We start from the raw sequence: 15,573 nt of genomic DNA, 5'->3' as shown, positions 1-15,573 counted from the left end.
TTACGACAGGAGAACCGCGACTTACAGCATCCGTCCCAGATGCAGATGATGTAAAGTGGGTTACCTATGTTAAGGTTCATGAGATATTTTCCGGTGCAGTTTTATTTTCCCCAACCTGTATTAACAATGGCCATGGTTTCCCAAAGATATCATACCGTCAGAATTTCATCGAGGCTGCAACAAGAGGGTCTCCCCGTAGGAAAGCTATGGCGAAACACCCTAAACCGCTATATTCACAAAACAGTAAACGTGAGGATTGACTGAAATAAACTTAATAGCAAGATAGGATTTTCTACTTACTAATGTACTTTGGGGACATTCATTCCATTCGAATACTGTTGCATTGTGATCCGTCATCTGGAAACGCCCTCTCTACAGTATCTTGGAAAAGCATCCATGCCTTCCGGCACTCCGGAATGCATCTAGTATTCGACTGAGTCGGATCGTAGGATATCATCAGATGATTTCAGCTAGACAATCGTTGCCTACAAAGCTGGAGACCATAGTTCGACTCGAGGTCCAGACAATTTTTTCGATTTCTTTTAAGGTTCTTACTGCATTTACATAAACTGATAATAAGGAGATGTAATATGTAGTAATAATTTTGTCTGAGCAATGATGTTAATAATCAGGCTTTATCCACTGAGTGTACCTGTGATTGCACCAAGCACTGAGCTCAGAAGTAAAACTATTTCTCAAGCATACTTACATTAAATATATCACGGAATCTTAGTCTGATTTAACTGAAAGCGGAACTGTTATCACGTAGTAGACAAAAGTAGGAAAAAAGATGGGAAAAAGTAAGTTCTGAAGTAATTCGTAGAGCTTCGTAGACTTTTAATCTTTGTCATTTACCGCTGAAGAAGACACTGAGTAGCTAATTCGTACGGTCGATGACTGATTCGGAGCAATACAGAATAAATTTTCAAGATATTAAAAATGCTTACCAAAACGAGATTCAAACGCGGTAACGCTCTGCCATCTGAGCCACGTGAGTACGTTCCACAATTCAAAGGTTTAGACTACCAGGTCCTACCCGACCGCCATGGCAGACCAATCGCAGCTAGCCTATGGCAGCAAATTACCTGTACCAACTCGTCCCCCAGCCACGTAGGTTTAGTTCTTGTGGAATCACTAAACCTTATAAGTAAATAAATAAAACAGTCCATGATCTGATCTTTCCAACTCAGCTCAGGCTAAACTGGGGCTGTGTGGTCGGAGGATCAGCAGCGATGCAGCCCAGCGTCCTACCCGCGTAAATTGGCGTAAGGCCCAGGGTCCAGTGACAGCGATGAATGGCATTGAAACGCGAACCGGTGTTTATGCAACGAACCCCGGTTGCTCCGTAGGACGTAACTGCTGGAGGCAGCAAGCTTCTATTTCGGCGCGTCCCGTAAACACGGCCTCCCGCGAGTTGGGGCGCCAGCATGTGACGCAACGGCGACGCACAGTGATTCACACGTCACTTGGCGAAAGGCGTGTGTGTACCAGCTGTCAGGCCCGATTCCGCGAACCACTCGCCGCTGCTGCTCGTACACTTAACTGGCCGTCTCTGACTCAGTATGCTCTGACCAGACCTCTTATCTATTTGGGTCCTTCCTTTGCGGGCAGGCTGAGATTTCTGGAGGAGGAACTGCTCTGGACGATTACCGAGAGAACCGCGTGTTTTTCGTGCTCGTTGTTCATGGAAAAAACCGAAAACGCTGAAAGTGGCCGCTAGTAAGTTACACGATCTAACTTCGTTCACCAGACTCAGAGGGCCATAGGCTCTGAGCACTATGGGACTCAACTGCTGTGGTCATAAGTCCCCTAGAACTTAGAACTGCTTAAACCTAACTAACCTAAGCACAGCACACAACACCCAGCCATCACGAGGCAGAGAAAATCCCTGACCCCGCCGGGAATCGAACCCGGGAACCCGGGCGCGGGAAGCGAGAACGCTACCGCACGACCACGAGATGCGGGCGGAGGGCCATAGACACGGGTTCCCAGGTAGATGCCGTGTTTCTTGATTTCCCCACAGTCGCTTAATGAACGAAGTAAGAGCATATGGATTATGAGACCAACTGTGTGATTGGATTGAAGAGTTCCTAGATAACAGAACGCAGCATGTCATTCTCAATGGAGAGAAGTCTTCCGAAGTAAGAATGATTTCAGGTGTGCAGCAGGGGAGTGTCGTAGGACCGTTGCTATTCACAATATACATAAATGACCTTGTGGATAACATAGGAAGTTCACTGAGGCTTTTTGCGGATGATCCTGTAGTATATCGAGAGGTTGTAACAATGGAAAATTGTACTGAAATGCAAGAGGGTCTGCAACGAATTGACGCATGGTGCAGGGAATGGCAATTGAATCTCAACGTGTAATGTGCTGCGAATACACAGAAAGAAAGATACTTTAGCATTTAGCTACAATATAGCAAGTCAGCAACTGGAACCAGTTAATTCCATAAATTATCTGGGAATACGCATTAGGAGTGATTTAAAATGGACTGATCATATAAAGTTGATCGTCGGTAAAGCAGATGCCAGACTGAGATTCATTGGAAGAATCCTAAGGAAATGCAATCTGAAAACAAAGGAAGTAGGTCAAAGTACGCTTGTTCGCCCACTGCTTGAATAGTGCTCAGCAGTGTGGGATCCGTACCAGATAGGGTTGATAGAAGAGAGAGAGAAGATCCAACGGAGAGCAGCGCGCTTCGTTACAGGGTCATTTAGTAATCGCGAAAGCGTTACGAAGATGATAGATAAACTCCAGTGGAAGACTCTGCAGGAGAGACCCTCAGTAGCTCGGTACGGGCTTTTGTTGAAGTTTCGAGAACATACCTTCACCGAGCAGTCAAGCAGTATATTGCTCCCTCCTACGTATATCTCGCGAAGAGACCATGAGGATAAAATCAGAGAGATTAGAGGCCACACAGAGGCATATCGACAATCCTTCTTTCCACGAACAATACGAGATTGGAAGAGAAGGGAGAACCGATAGAGGTACTCAAGGTACCCCCCGCCACACACCGTCAGGTGGCTTGCGGAGTATGGATGTAGATGTAGATGTAGTCCATTGACGAATTCAACGGGTTCTTGTTTGCATTTCACAAACTTTTAATTTTGATAATTATACCAAAAAATGCCTGGAAAATCGGAGTTTAATGTCTCGTTGACAGCGTGATCATTGGATACGGCGTACAATGTCGGACTGTGGAAGGATGGGATTAGGAAATAGGGATGAGGAAAGCCAGCCGGTTAAAACTGATACCGTTCAAATGGCTCTGAGCACTATGGGACTCAACTGCTGAGGTCATTAGTCCCCTAGAACTTAGAACTAGTTAAACCTAACTAACCTAAGGACTTCACAGACATCCATGCCCGAGGCAGGATTCGAACCTGCGACCGTAGCGGTCTTGCGGTTCCAGACTGCAGCGCCTTTAACCGCACGGCCACTTCGGCCGGCCCACTGATACCGTTACTTTTGGTTCTTAATAACCGACATTTTTCGGTGTTTGCTTAGTCTCGTTTATAATAGGTTTTTTTCATTTTTTACCAACAACAGGATAAAAAAGTAGGAATGTCAATTTGCCATAGCGGCAATGTTAAAATTTTTGGTTTTAAAATTAAACTTCTTGAAAAAGACGAGTAATGTTTACTGATAAAATGTCCAATGCTACGAAATATTGGGTTATTATAGGAAATGGGAAAAGCGATCAGCGCTATCTTAAAAACAACGCTGACTGTTAGAAACGAGCAACAAACACGTGACAGAAGAACTGGTATAGCACTGCTGAGACGATAATGTGCGGCGGAGCCTATTAGACGGTACGCGTGTACGTGCAGTGTGCAAGATTTGCCCCCCGCCTGGTCTATACCGCCGTCGTCCTCGGACACTAGGTTAAATTCGAGACGAAAAGAACCGGTGTAACTGAAAACCGGTTGTTTCAGCGATAACCGCCTTGTCTATTAGGAAATAGAACGTTCCCTTTGAAAAGAAACATTCTGGCATTCTCCTTGTCAGATTTACATCTACATCAGTATTCCGCCACTTGACGGTGTGTGGCGTAGGGTACTTTCGGTTCCACTAACTGGTCCCGCTTACCTGTCCATTTGCTAATGGGGCGTGGAAAGAATGATTAACGGTAAACCACTGTATAAGCGTTTTATTATTTTCTCTTTCGGGTCATTGCGCGAGACGTATGTAGGATGAAGTAATATGTTGTCCGACTCTACCTGGAAATCTCAAAATTTCAGCAGCGAACCTCTCCGCGATGCAAGGCGCCATTTCTGCCACTGGAGTCTGTTAAGCGTCTCTGAAACGGTCTCGCGCCGACTAAACAATCCCGTGACGAAACGCGCCACTCTTCGTTGGATCTTCTCTGTGTCCTCTATCAGTCCCCAACGGGTAGCGATCCCAGACTGACGAGCGCTATTCAAGAATCGGTTAGGGATTACAATTACAAATAACCTAAATTGGAACGATCACATAGATAATATTGTGGGTAGAGCAAACCAAAGACAGCGATTCATTGGCAGAAAGAAGGTGCAACAGGACTACCAAAGAGACTGCTTACACTACCCTTGTCCCCCCTATTCTGGAGTACTGCCGTGCGGTGTGGGATCCGAATCAGGTGGGAGTGACGGATGACATCGAAAAACTACAAATAAGGGCAGCTCGTTTTGTATTATCGCGAAATAGGGGAGATTGTGTCACAGACATGATATGTGAATTGGAGTGGCAATCATTAAAACAAAGGCCTTTTTCGTTCGGACGGGATCTTCTCATGAAATTTCAATCACCAGTTTTCTCCTCCGATTGCGAAAAGATTCTGTTGGCACCCACCTACATAGGGAGAAATGATCATCACGATAAAATAAGAGAAATGAGGGCTCGCACGGAGAAATTTAAGTGTGCGTTTTCACCGCGTGCCGTTCGAGAGTGGAACGGTAGAGAGACATCATAAAGGTGGTTCATTGAACCCTCTGCCAGGCACTTTATTGTGAATAGCAGAGTATTCACGTAGATGTAGATGAACAAACGTCTTATAAGCCACTTCCTTCGTGGATGAGTTACATTTTCTTAAGACTTTTCCAATGACACTCTGCCTGGAATCTGCTTATTCTACTGCTTGTTTTATGTTGTCATTCCACTTCGGGTAGCTCTGGATGGTTACTCCTGGATATTTTACGGTAGATACTGTTTTCAACAATTTGTCATCAACTGTGCAGCGGATTTCTTTTCCTATGTACGCGCAGTGTTAAATTTATTAACGTTCAGTATCAACTGCCAGTCCCTGCACCATTCATCAATTCTATAAGTATGTCGGTCCTTCAGCAAATTGTTACTGTCTTATGGAGTTATACTGTCACACTCCCGAGCGTGTTAACCATTGCGCTACCTCGCTCGGTGATAATTACTAGCCGCGCGGGATTAGCCGAGCGGTCTCTGGCGCTGCAGTCATGCACTGTGCGGCTGGTCCCGGCAGAGGTTCGAGTCCTCCCCCGGGCATGGGTGTGTGTTCGTCCTTAGGATAATTTAGGTTACGTAGTGGGTAAGCTTAGGGACTGATAACCCTAGCAGTCAAGTCCCATAAGATTTCACACACATTTGAACATTTGATAATTACTACGGAGAACCTCTTGCGTCCATTATTGCTCAACATCTCAAAAATTTTTTTAAAAATACTCATTTTATCCTACAAATCTATCAAATACTGTATGACTACAACAGACTGTCGAAGGCGTCTGTTTGGTTCAGCAAGTTCTACACTTCGATGAAGGGTATCGGGAACAGATACACTTACTTTCATTAGCCAATCTTGATAAGCTGGCACATTAACATGTCAACAATCAGAAAATTCCTGATTTAGTCAAAAAAACTGAGATTATGTGGCCTTTTCACTGGTCATATTTTTGCACTTTGCCTGCCGCTGTGACCGAGCGGTTCTAGGCGCTTCAGTCCGCAACCACGCTGCTGCTACGGTCGCAGGTTCGAATCCTGCCTCGGGCATGACTGTGTGTGATGTCCTTAGGTTAGGTTAGGTTTAAGTAGTTCTAAGTCTAGGGGACTGATGACCTAACATGTTAAGTCCCATAGTGCTCAGAGCCATTTGAACCATGTGATTTTGCACTTCAGCTAAGTTGCACAGAGTGGTAAAGTCAGTCTACTCCATGTCGTTTCTCCCAGAGCTGCTAGTTCAGCAAGGTACGCCGCAGTCCCCCTGAGGGGCTTGGAAGGCGGGCGATAGGACGTTGTAGACTGAACACGAGTGTCGCACCGAGAGACGTGCTCGGATAGCTCATATGGTAAGAAGATTCTCAACGACTGGGGAGGCCCACGTCAGACACACAGTTTGAATCTCTCTGAACTTTTCACTGGAAACTCAAGTGGCTATAAATCCTAGATGAAGAGATACTGATAAGAATACGATGAAATAACTCTGTCGAAAACCAGTTACAAAAGAGGCGTCAGAACAAACAACCAAACAAACACCGTCCAAACAGGCCGTGAAGGCCCAACGGTACTGACCGGCAGCCGTGTCATCCTCAGCCCTTAGGCGCCACCGGATACGGTCACGGAGGGGCGTGTGATCAGCACACCGCTCTGGTGGTGGTGGTTAGTGTTTAACGTCCCGTCGACAACGAGGTCATTAGAGACGGAGCGCAAGCTCGGGTTAGGGAAGGATTGGGAAGGAAATCGGCCGTGCCCTTTCAAAGGAACCATCCTGGCATTTGCCTGAAACGATTTAGGGAAATCACGGAAAACCTAAATCAGGATGGCCGGAGACGGGATTGAACCGTCGTCCTCCAGAATGCGAGTCCAGTGTGCTAACCACTGCGCCACCTCGCTCGGTACACACCGCTCTCTTCACTGTTGTCAGTTTTCGTGTCCAGTGCCTCTACTTCTCAATCAAGTAGCTCCTCAATTGGCCTCACAAGGGTAAACAAAGCGTCAGTGTAATGAAATACCTGTTATTCGTATACAAATAGTTAACGTGACACTGGAATGAGCAGCAACGGTAAATAAAACGTTGCAGCAAATATAAGATTACGTAAACCTGAATATAGATGGTCTTGTGTGTGTACGTAAGCGGAAATAAAAAAATTAACACAGGATTGGATGAGGCGGAAAGAGAGTAACTAAACTGTTCGCAGACTAATCACAAAGTTCGAAGAAATAAACTCTATGGCATACATAAAGATTCGTGTGTTGTTGTTAAACTGCCGGTGTGCTGTCCACATCGACACCGTGCATAATTTCTTTAAATCTGTACTGAATAAGCAGCTCGTCCCTCGTCTCAGAATATAACTTTTTCGGCAGGCACCGTAAGTTGTATATTGACGAAACATCTGTAATTTTACTCATTCAAAGCGCAATTCTCATATGAACTGAACCCGACGGGCCACTCAAACAAGAAGGCAACTTGATAAACTGGTAGATAAAACAAGTGGATGTTGGAAAAAGCAGTTTAGTTATGGGAGCCATCCCCTTTGATGTGATCTGTGAGTAAACATAAATACACTGTGACATTGCGATACAGAGTGCCATAGAATGTGCGCCCTAAATAGATTGAACACACAGAAAGGGACTGTACTGTACTGATGCCATCGGTTCGTACTCTCTTTGATGACAGGGAAGGACATGCTCTCACTCTGAATGGAAACTTTTGCCGTTGAAGGATCTCTCTCTCGCTCTCTCTCTCTCTCTCTCTCTCTCTCTCTCTCTCTCTCTCTCTCTGCCATCGCTCAGTCAAACCGATTTTGAGGATTTGTGATTGTAGCAAAACGCTTCTAGCTTTCGCACTCCTTTCGAGAGAATAGCTTTGAGAAATTCTCTGACCAGCTAATCACTTTGTGATGACCAAATGTTGCCAACTCTGTTCCGAGTCTTCAATAAACCCATATTTGTTTCCTGAGAAAAGGGACCTAGTTATTCGAGAGAATTTCATACTTTAACTTCAACTCGATCTTTAAATACGAATATTTTTAGTTAGGCCTGACTGGAATCGTTATTGATATCGAATAAAGCAGCAAGTTTGCTGTTAACAGTCACAATATATTTAAGTGATTTAACATGACAGGAAAAGGGAGTCTATGGCCACTGGTGACAGTGACACAGGTTACCCCAAGTCTTAGCACATACATCCACATAAAGCCACTGATCATATAAGTTTTAACACGTTGTGGAAGTAAATTAATTATGACTGGCAACAAAAAACGTTATTTCATTCGATATTCTACTCGATTGGCGAAATCAGCAAATTTCACGACCATGGTGCGTCTGTGTAAACAACTAAAGGGGAAATGGAAGAGCGGGGGAGCAGTTCAGCATATTGTTGTCCACACCCGAACTTCAAAATGTTCTGATAAGACTAGAGTGTTTCATTTTCAATATCAAGCTAATTTAAAAAGTTATCAGATTCGGTGCAATCTGTGAAACATTTCTTTATGCGATAAATCAGATAGGGGCCCGAATCGTGGGAATTTCTATAATGGCTTAAGAACTGAATAGTAATGTTAGGTGTATACACTCTCAATAAGTAGGGAAGGTTTGCAAATGACGTTATTATAAACACACAAGTAGCAACTCTTGAAAATCGTAGTGAAGTACAGGAAGGCTGGCATGGCAACGTCGCTTAGTGCACCGATCGTAAGTTGACCTTCACCAAATGGCTCAAATGGCTCTGAGCACTATGCGACTTAACTTCTGAGGTCATCAGTCGCCTAGAACTTAGAACTAATTAAACCTAACTAACCTAAGGACATCACACACATCCATGCCCGAGGCAGGATTCGAACCTGCGACCGTAGCGGTCGCTCGGCTCCAGACTGTAGTGCCTAGAACCGCACGGCCACTCCGGCCGGCTTTGACCTTCACCATAAACAAATGTAACCTACTGCGGATAAGCAAGAGGAAAAGATCCGTTATCGCATGACCAAACGGTTGCCGAGCAGTCACTGGAAGTGTGGTGTCACCGCCAGACACCACACTTGCTAGGTGGTAGCTTTAAATCGGCCGCGGTCCATTAGTACATGTCGGACCCGCGTGTCGCCACTGACAGTGATCGCAGACCGAGCGCCACCACACGGCAGGTCTCGAGAGACTTACTAGCACTCGCCCAGTTGTACGGACGACGTAGCTAGCGATGCACACTGACGAAGCCTCGCTCATTTGCAGAGCCGATAGTTAGAATAGCCTTCAGCTAAGTCAATGGCTACGACCTGGCAAGGCGCCATTAGCATTACATAGCTTGTATCTAAAGAGTCTCACTTGTATCGTCAAGAGCGATGTACCACAAGGATGGATTAAAGTTAAGTATTCCAGGAGCTACGTACTTTTCTTTATAGTATTCATTACGTATCCTGTTTCAGACCTATCTACTAGCCTGCGTGAGTTAACGCGTGCCTTTCGGCTACTTCCGAGTGGCGTGGCTGTCTTGTTACGCCACAACAGGAAGTTATCATATGCATTAAAAATTTGGGAGTGTGCATACGGACAGATTTAAAGTTGAACCACAACATAAAACTAATCGTAAGAAAAACATATACCAGACGTAAAATCTACTGGAAGTATCCTCAGGAAGAGTAGTCCACCGACGAAAGAAGCAGCTTACACAACGCTCATTCGATTAATAAAGTGGAGCATTTGTCGTCAGTCTGACAGTCTCTCCAGATAAGTGCAGTTTGCATGCAAATGCTATGAAACGAAGAGCCATTTAGCTGCACTTTAATAACTTTCAGACGTCTTGACTACGCTTTTTATTATTTCCAAAATCGCCTTATGCGTTTCGACATCCCATCAATTTCAAAGGCAAGGTTATGTCAATAACATAAAATTTTTCGGTAGATACAACGTATCTCGTCAACATTCTCTGTCACGAGACAAGCGGAAACTGCTACCAGGGAACAAATAGGAAAGCAAGTGGACTAATCCGCTGGGCACTGTATCACCTATCCATCGCTTTTAGGTTTCCAGTTTGTCGCCTGGTAGCAAAGTTCAAATGTGTGTGAATTCCTAAGGGACCAAACTGCTGAGGTCATCGGTCCCTAGACTTACACACTACTTAAACTAACTTATGCTAAGAACAACAGACACACCCATGTCCGAGGGAGGACTCGAACCTCCGGCTGGAGGGGCCGCACAATCCGTGACACGGTGCCTCAAACCGCGCGGCCACTCCGCGCTGCCCCTGGTAGCAGTTTGCACTTGTCTCGTGATTGAGAATGTTGGCGAGATACAATGTATGTATCGAACAACTTTCTGTGACTGACATAGCGTTGTCTTTGGAAATGACGGAATGTCGAAACGCATAAGACGATTTTGGAAATAACAAAAAGCGTGGCCAAAGACATCTGAAAAGTTATTAAAGTTTCCCGACAGGACTGATAGCGGAAACTGCGAAGATCCAAAGAAAAGCATTGCGTTTCATCACAGATACGTAAGCGCGGAAGCATCATATACATTCTCATCCCTGCAGATGGTACAGGAGAGACGGTGTGTGTCACGGTGTGGTGTATTGTTAACATGCAAAGAGCACGTGTTACTAGAAGAGTGAACCACCGTATTTCTTCGTCTTGTGTATATCTCGAGTAAGGTAATATGAGAGATTATATTTTAACTAAAGTTCAGTCTTGATCACAACACTTACGTCTCAATAACATAGGTGACCGGTTTCGGTTATATTTATATAACCATCTTCAGACCCATGGCTTCCTTGGAGGATGGTAGCTGCTGAGGAGAGCTCCGCCTACCATCTTCCAAGGAAGCCATGGGTCTGAAGATGGTTATATAAATATAAACGAAACCGGTCACCTATGTTATTGAGAAAATGGTTCAAATGGCTCTGAGCACTATGGGACTTAACATCTGTGGTCATCAGTCCCCTAGAACTTAGAACTACTTAAACCTAACTAACCTAAGGACATCACACACATCCATGCCCGAGGCAGGATTCGAACCTGCGAGCGTGTTATTGAGACGTAATTGTTGTGACCAAGACTGTGTTTCCCTACGGGCAGTTCACGAATGGAACAGAAAAGGCACGAGGAGCGGGTAGTAACAGTGGTACACAAGGTATCCTCCGTAGCATAGGATACGGTGGCTTGCGGAGTAACTTATAGGTGTCGATATAGTGCGTACTGTCGACAACAAAATCATCAAGCACGCAGGACGAACTTGCACTGGACAACAGTACGTATGGAACTGTAGGTGGGATATTCGCAAGGGACCATCCCAGGATCCGCTATACGTTGTCCAGCGAATCTAAACCTGAATAGGCCGATGGAGGATGTGAACCTTCCTCTTCCCGTCTTACCGACAGCTCAATCCTCTGAATGTTGCTGAGACCTTCATGATAGTTACCATTCAACGGAGACTCTTCACGAGAGTGTAGTGTTTTCTTAAGTCATTAGAGGCGTGGATCAGTCTCGGAGAAGGCTAACACGGAGTCTGCTGATCTGTCACTGCATGTCGTCACATATTCTCTTCGTGTGCTGCGAGTGTTGCAATGAGCTGATGCCGTATCGTATGTCCGCGAATAAAAGGCCTCGGGAGTGAGCACTCACTCCGATTCGGAGAAATATGAGTTGGAAGTTCGTAGAACGAGAGTGTGGAATGTTGTCACGGTATGCGGGGCGAGAATGAGATGGACACAAAAAAGAAGAGAATAGTAGAGCGACAGTCAACGTGGTGAGCGTTGGGCGAGGAATGCAGTTCTGGAAAAGAACGCCACCTAGAGAACGGGTGCCACGGAATGACGTAAGCACCGCCACGCAATCTCAGGACAGCTGGCTGCGACTTGCGGGGACTCGGAACGCCTGATAACAGCGGCCAACGGGAGCAGGCGGCCGCTCTGCCGAGATGGCGGCCTTGACATTCATCAGCAACAGCGGCTGTGCGCCGCACGCCACATGCTGTACGTGCTGCGGTCGCCGTTTTGACGGGCCATCCGCGTCGCTACATTACGGACACTCCTACTATTTGTTGCTACTGGAGCAGCTTGCGGAGCTGTGAGCGCATCAGGGTAAGTGGATCCCTAACCATTCATCTAGAAGGCTTGCAATTGGGCTTTCACTGGGCGTGACCTTGATGCTAGGCTAACTGAACACCAGGGTTTTAACCTGGGTTACCAGGTGTTCGGTTTTTTACCGAACTGTTCTGTACTTCAGCTCAGTGTTCGGTACCCATGTATGACTGCTTCAGTATTTTTTAGAATCCATTCATACCAGTAGTTTGGATTGTTTATACGAACAGCCCCGATACTAAGTAAAAGGGATCGATCGATGGTCTCGCTGTTTGGTCCCCCTCCCCAACCAACCAACCAACCAAGTAAAACTTTGTAACTGTATCAAAGTCAAGCTCCTACGCCCACAAACTCGTTTCTGCGGAAAACGTTTTAAACGGAGAAGAAACCGATTACGTAAAAACTATCATCAGAAGGATAATGGCGGTTCCATGCAGCAATTCCTTTGTGGAAATACACTACTGGCCATTAAAATTGCTACACCACGAAGATGACGTGCTACAGACGCGAAATTTAACCGACAGGAAGAAGATGCCGTGATATGTAAATTATTAGCTTTTCAGAGCATTCACACAAGGTTGGCGCCTGTTGGCACCTACAACGTGCTGACATGGGGAAGGTTTCCAACCGATTTCTCATACACAGTTGACCGGCGTTGCCTGGTGAAACGTTGTTGTGATGCCTCGTGTAAGGAGGAGTAATGTCTACCATCACGTTTCCGACTTTGATAAAGGTCGGATTGTAGCCTATAGCGATTGCGGTTTATCGTATCGCGACATTGCTGCTCTCGTTCGTCGAGATCCAATGACTGTTAGCAGAATATGGAATCGGTGGGTTCAGGAGGGTAATACGGAACGCCGTGCTGGATCCCAACGGCCTCGTATCACTAGCAGTCGGGATGACAGGCATCTTATCCGCATGCCTGTAACGGATCGTGCAGCCACGTCTCGACCCCTGAGTCATCAGATGGGGACGTTTGTAAGACAACGACCATCAGCACGAACAGTTCGACGACGTTTGCAGCAGCATGGACTATCAGCTCGGAGACCATGGCTGCGGTTACCCTTGACGCTGCATCACAGACAGGAGCGCCTGCGATGGTGTACTCAACGACGAACCTTGTTGCACGAATGGCAAAACGTCATTTTTTCGGATGAACCCAGGTTCTGTTTACAGCATCATGATGGTCGCATCCGTGTTTGGCGACATCGCAGTCAACCCACATTGGAAGTGTGTATTCGTCATCGCCATAGTGGCGCATCACCCGGCGTGATGGTATGGGGTGCCATTGGTTACACCTCTCGGTCACCTCTTGTTCGCAATGAGGGCACTTTGAACAGCGGACGTTACATTTCAGATGTGTTGACACCCGTGTCTCTACCCTTCATTCGATCCCTGCGAAACCCTACATTTCGGCAATATAATGCACGACCGCATTGTACAGGTCCTGTACGGGCCTTTCTGGATACAGAAAGCGTTCGACTGCTGCCCTGGTCAGCACATTCGCCAGATCTCTCACTAATTGAAAACGTCTGGTCAATGGTGGCCGAGCAACTGGCTCGTCACAATGCGCCAGTCACTACTCTCGATGAACTTCGGTATCGTGTTGAAGCTACATGGGCACCTGTACGTGCCATCCAAGCTCTGTTTGACTCAATGCCCAGGCGTATCAAGGCCGTTATTACGGCCAGAGGTGGTTGTTCTGGGTACTGATTTCTCAGGATCTATGTACCCAAATTGCGTGAAAATGTAATCACATGTCAGTTCTAGTACAATATATTTGTCCATTGAATACCCGTTTATCATCTGCATTTCTTCTTGGTGTAGCAATTTTAATGGCCAGTAGTGTAGTCTTCAGTCACACGAGTCATTTATGGCCTGACGCTAGAAACAAACTGAATGAGGTATGAGCAGAATTACGCATTCACTGCAGTTTAAAGTCTGCAGCATGAAGCAACTTTTACCATTAATCTAAGGTAACAAATACTTGTTGAAAGCTGTAACAAGCAATAATAAATATAATTTTTGAAGTTCACTAGGTGTTTTATTGTGTTCACCCTCAGCTCAGCGAATCCATTGGTCAGGCAGTGTTTCGTAATTTTTCAGTGTAATCTGGCAACCCTAGTTATGACATCAAGTTTAGTGGAAACTGTTATCAAAGAAGTTGGAGTCCAGAAGCGCTCCAGACGAGCCACTGGCTGAAGATAAAACGTAAGAGACGTAAATAAAAACATTGGAGATGCCTAAAACAGGTAGGTGCAAAATGTTTCGTTAAACATGGAAACGAAATTTAGTTGTGAAATTCGAACAATTTCTATTCTTATCCACAAGATAAAGCACACTGTCATGACTGTGTCACTGCTATGGTAATATTAATAAGTATAGCATTCCGTCTTCGGCCACGAGAGGCCTACAGGGACCATCCGACCGCCGTGTCATCCTCAATGGAGGTTGCGGATAGGAGGGGCGTGGGGTCAGCACACCGCTCTCCCGGTCGTTACGATGGTATTCTTGACCGAAGCCGCTACTATTCGGTCGAGTAGCTCCTCAATTGGCATTACGAGGCTGAGTGCACCCCGAAAAATGGCAACAGCGCATGGCGGCCTGGATGGTCACCCATCCAAGTGCCGACCACGCCCGACAGCGCTTAACTTCGGTGATCTCACGGGAACCGGTGTATCCACTGCGGCAAGGCCGTTGCCCCATGAATAAGTATAGATGATACACAAATGAAGAAATTAATTTATTCTCCGCATTTCTAGTCACTAATGAGTAATTGAATCATTTTGTGGGGAAACATTACAGACAGCAGAAAGCCCGTTCCTGACCGAATAAATATAATTTTGCAGAACATTAGGAACTGTTTTTCTTTTTAATATTATAATCATGATCTGGCAAGTACTGACGCAAAATTCAATTAATTTTAAGAGGAATTTGTTATAAGAATTATATGTGCTATTACTTGTAGAACGTGCTGCAGAGAATGCTTAAAAATCGCATACTGACGAGTTTTTTTACAATATATTAGCTCACAAGACAAGATATTGGTCGTTCCCTTCCCCCATCCCCTTAAACCTAGATTACTAAAGCCCTCCTAAAATTTACGATTGTAGCTAGTACCAATGCACGGTTCCTGTCTGTCTGGTATCGTCAGTATAGCGTAAAACAGAACTTTTGTACATATTTTGTGCGTGACCTACCATTGGAGACCCAATAATATTTTAATTAACTAGTGCATGAACTATAAATTATGACTTTGATTTCTTCTGTATACACAGCGACGCACGAGTAGCTGATACAATTAATATTGCCACAACACTTATTTCTAAAATGAAAATTTTCAAATTTTACCCATAGGTAGCCGTCGGGATGGCCGAGCGGTTCTAGGCGCGCAGTCCGGAACCGTGCGACTGCTACGGTCGCAGGTTCGAATCCTGCCTCGGGCATGGATGTGTGTGATGTCCTTAGGTTAGTTAGGTTTAAGTAGTTCTAAGTTCTAGGGGACTGATGACCACAGCAGTTGAGTCCCATAGTGCTCAGAGCCATTTGAACCATTTGAA

General features: G+C 45.5%; 2 protein-coding genes and 1 pseudogene across 2 annotated transcripts in view; 1 reads left to right on the top strand and 2 right to left on the bottom strand.

Moving 5' to 3' along the window:
* LOC126198417 (synapsin) overlaps positions 1 to 15,573 on the top strand; it is an 846,670-nt gene that overhangs the window by 539,867 nt on the left and 291,230 nt on the right. The gene's annotated exons all lie outside the window — the stretch shown is intronic.
* Positions 1 to 15,573, bottom strand: part of LOC126198418 (metalloproteinase inhibitor 3) — a 346,751-nt gene that overhangs the window by 246,073 nt on the left and 85,105 nt on the right. The window lies entirely within an intron of this gene.
* Positions 14,598 to 14,715, bottom strand: LOC126199721 (5S ribosomal RNA; annotated as a pseudogene).

This window comes from Schistocerca nitens, chromosome 8, assembly GCF_023898315.1.
Source record: "Schistocerca nitens isolate TAMUIC-IGC-003100 chromosome 8, iqSchNite1.1, whole genome shotgun sequence".
Classification (NCBI taxonomy): domain Eukaryota; kingdom Metazoa; phylum Arthropoda; class Insecta; order Orthoptera; family Acrididae; genus Schistocerca; species Schistocerca nitens.
The sequence above is the reverse complement of the archived record's forward strand: the minus strand, read 5'-3'. Positions and strand labels throughout refer to the sequence as shown.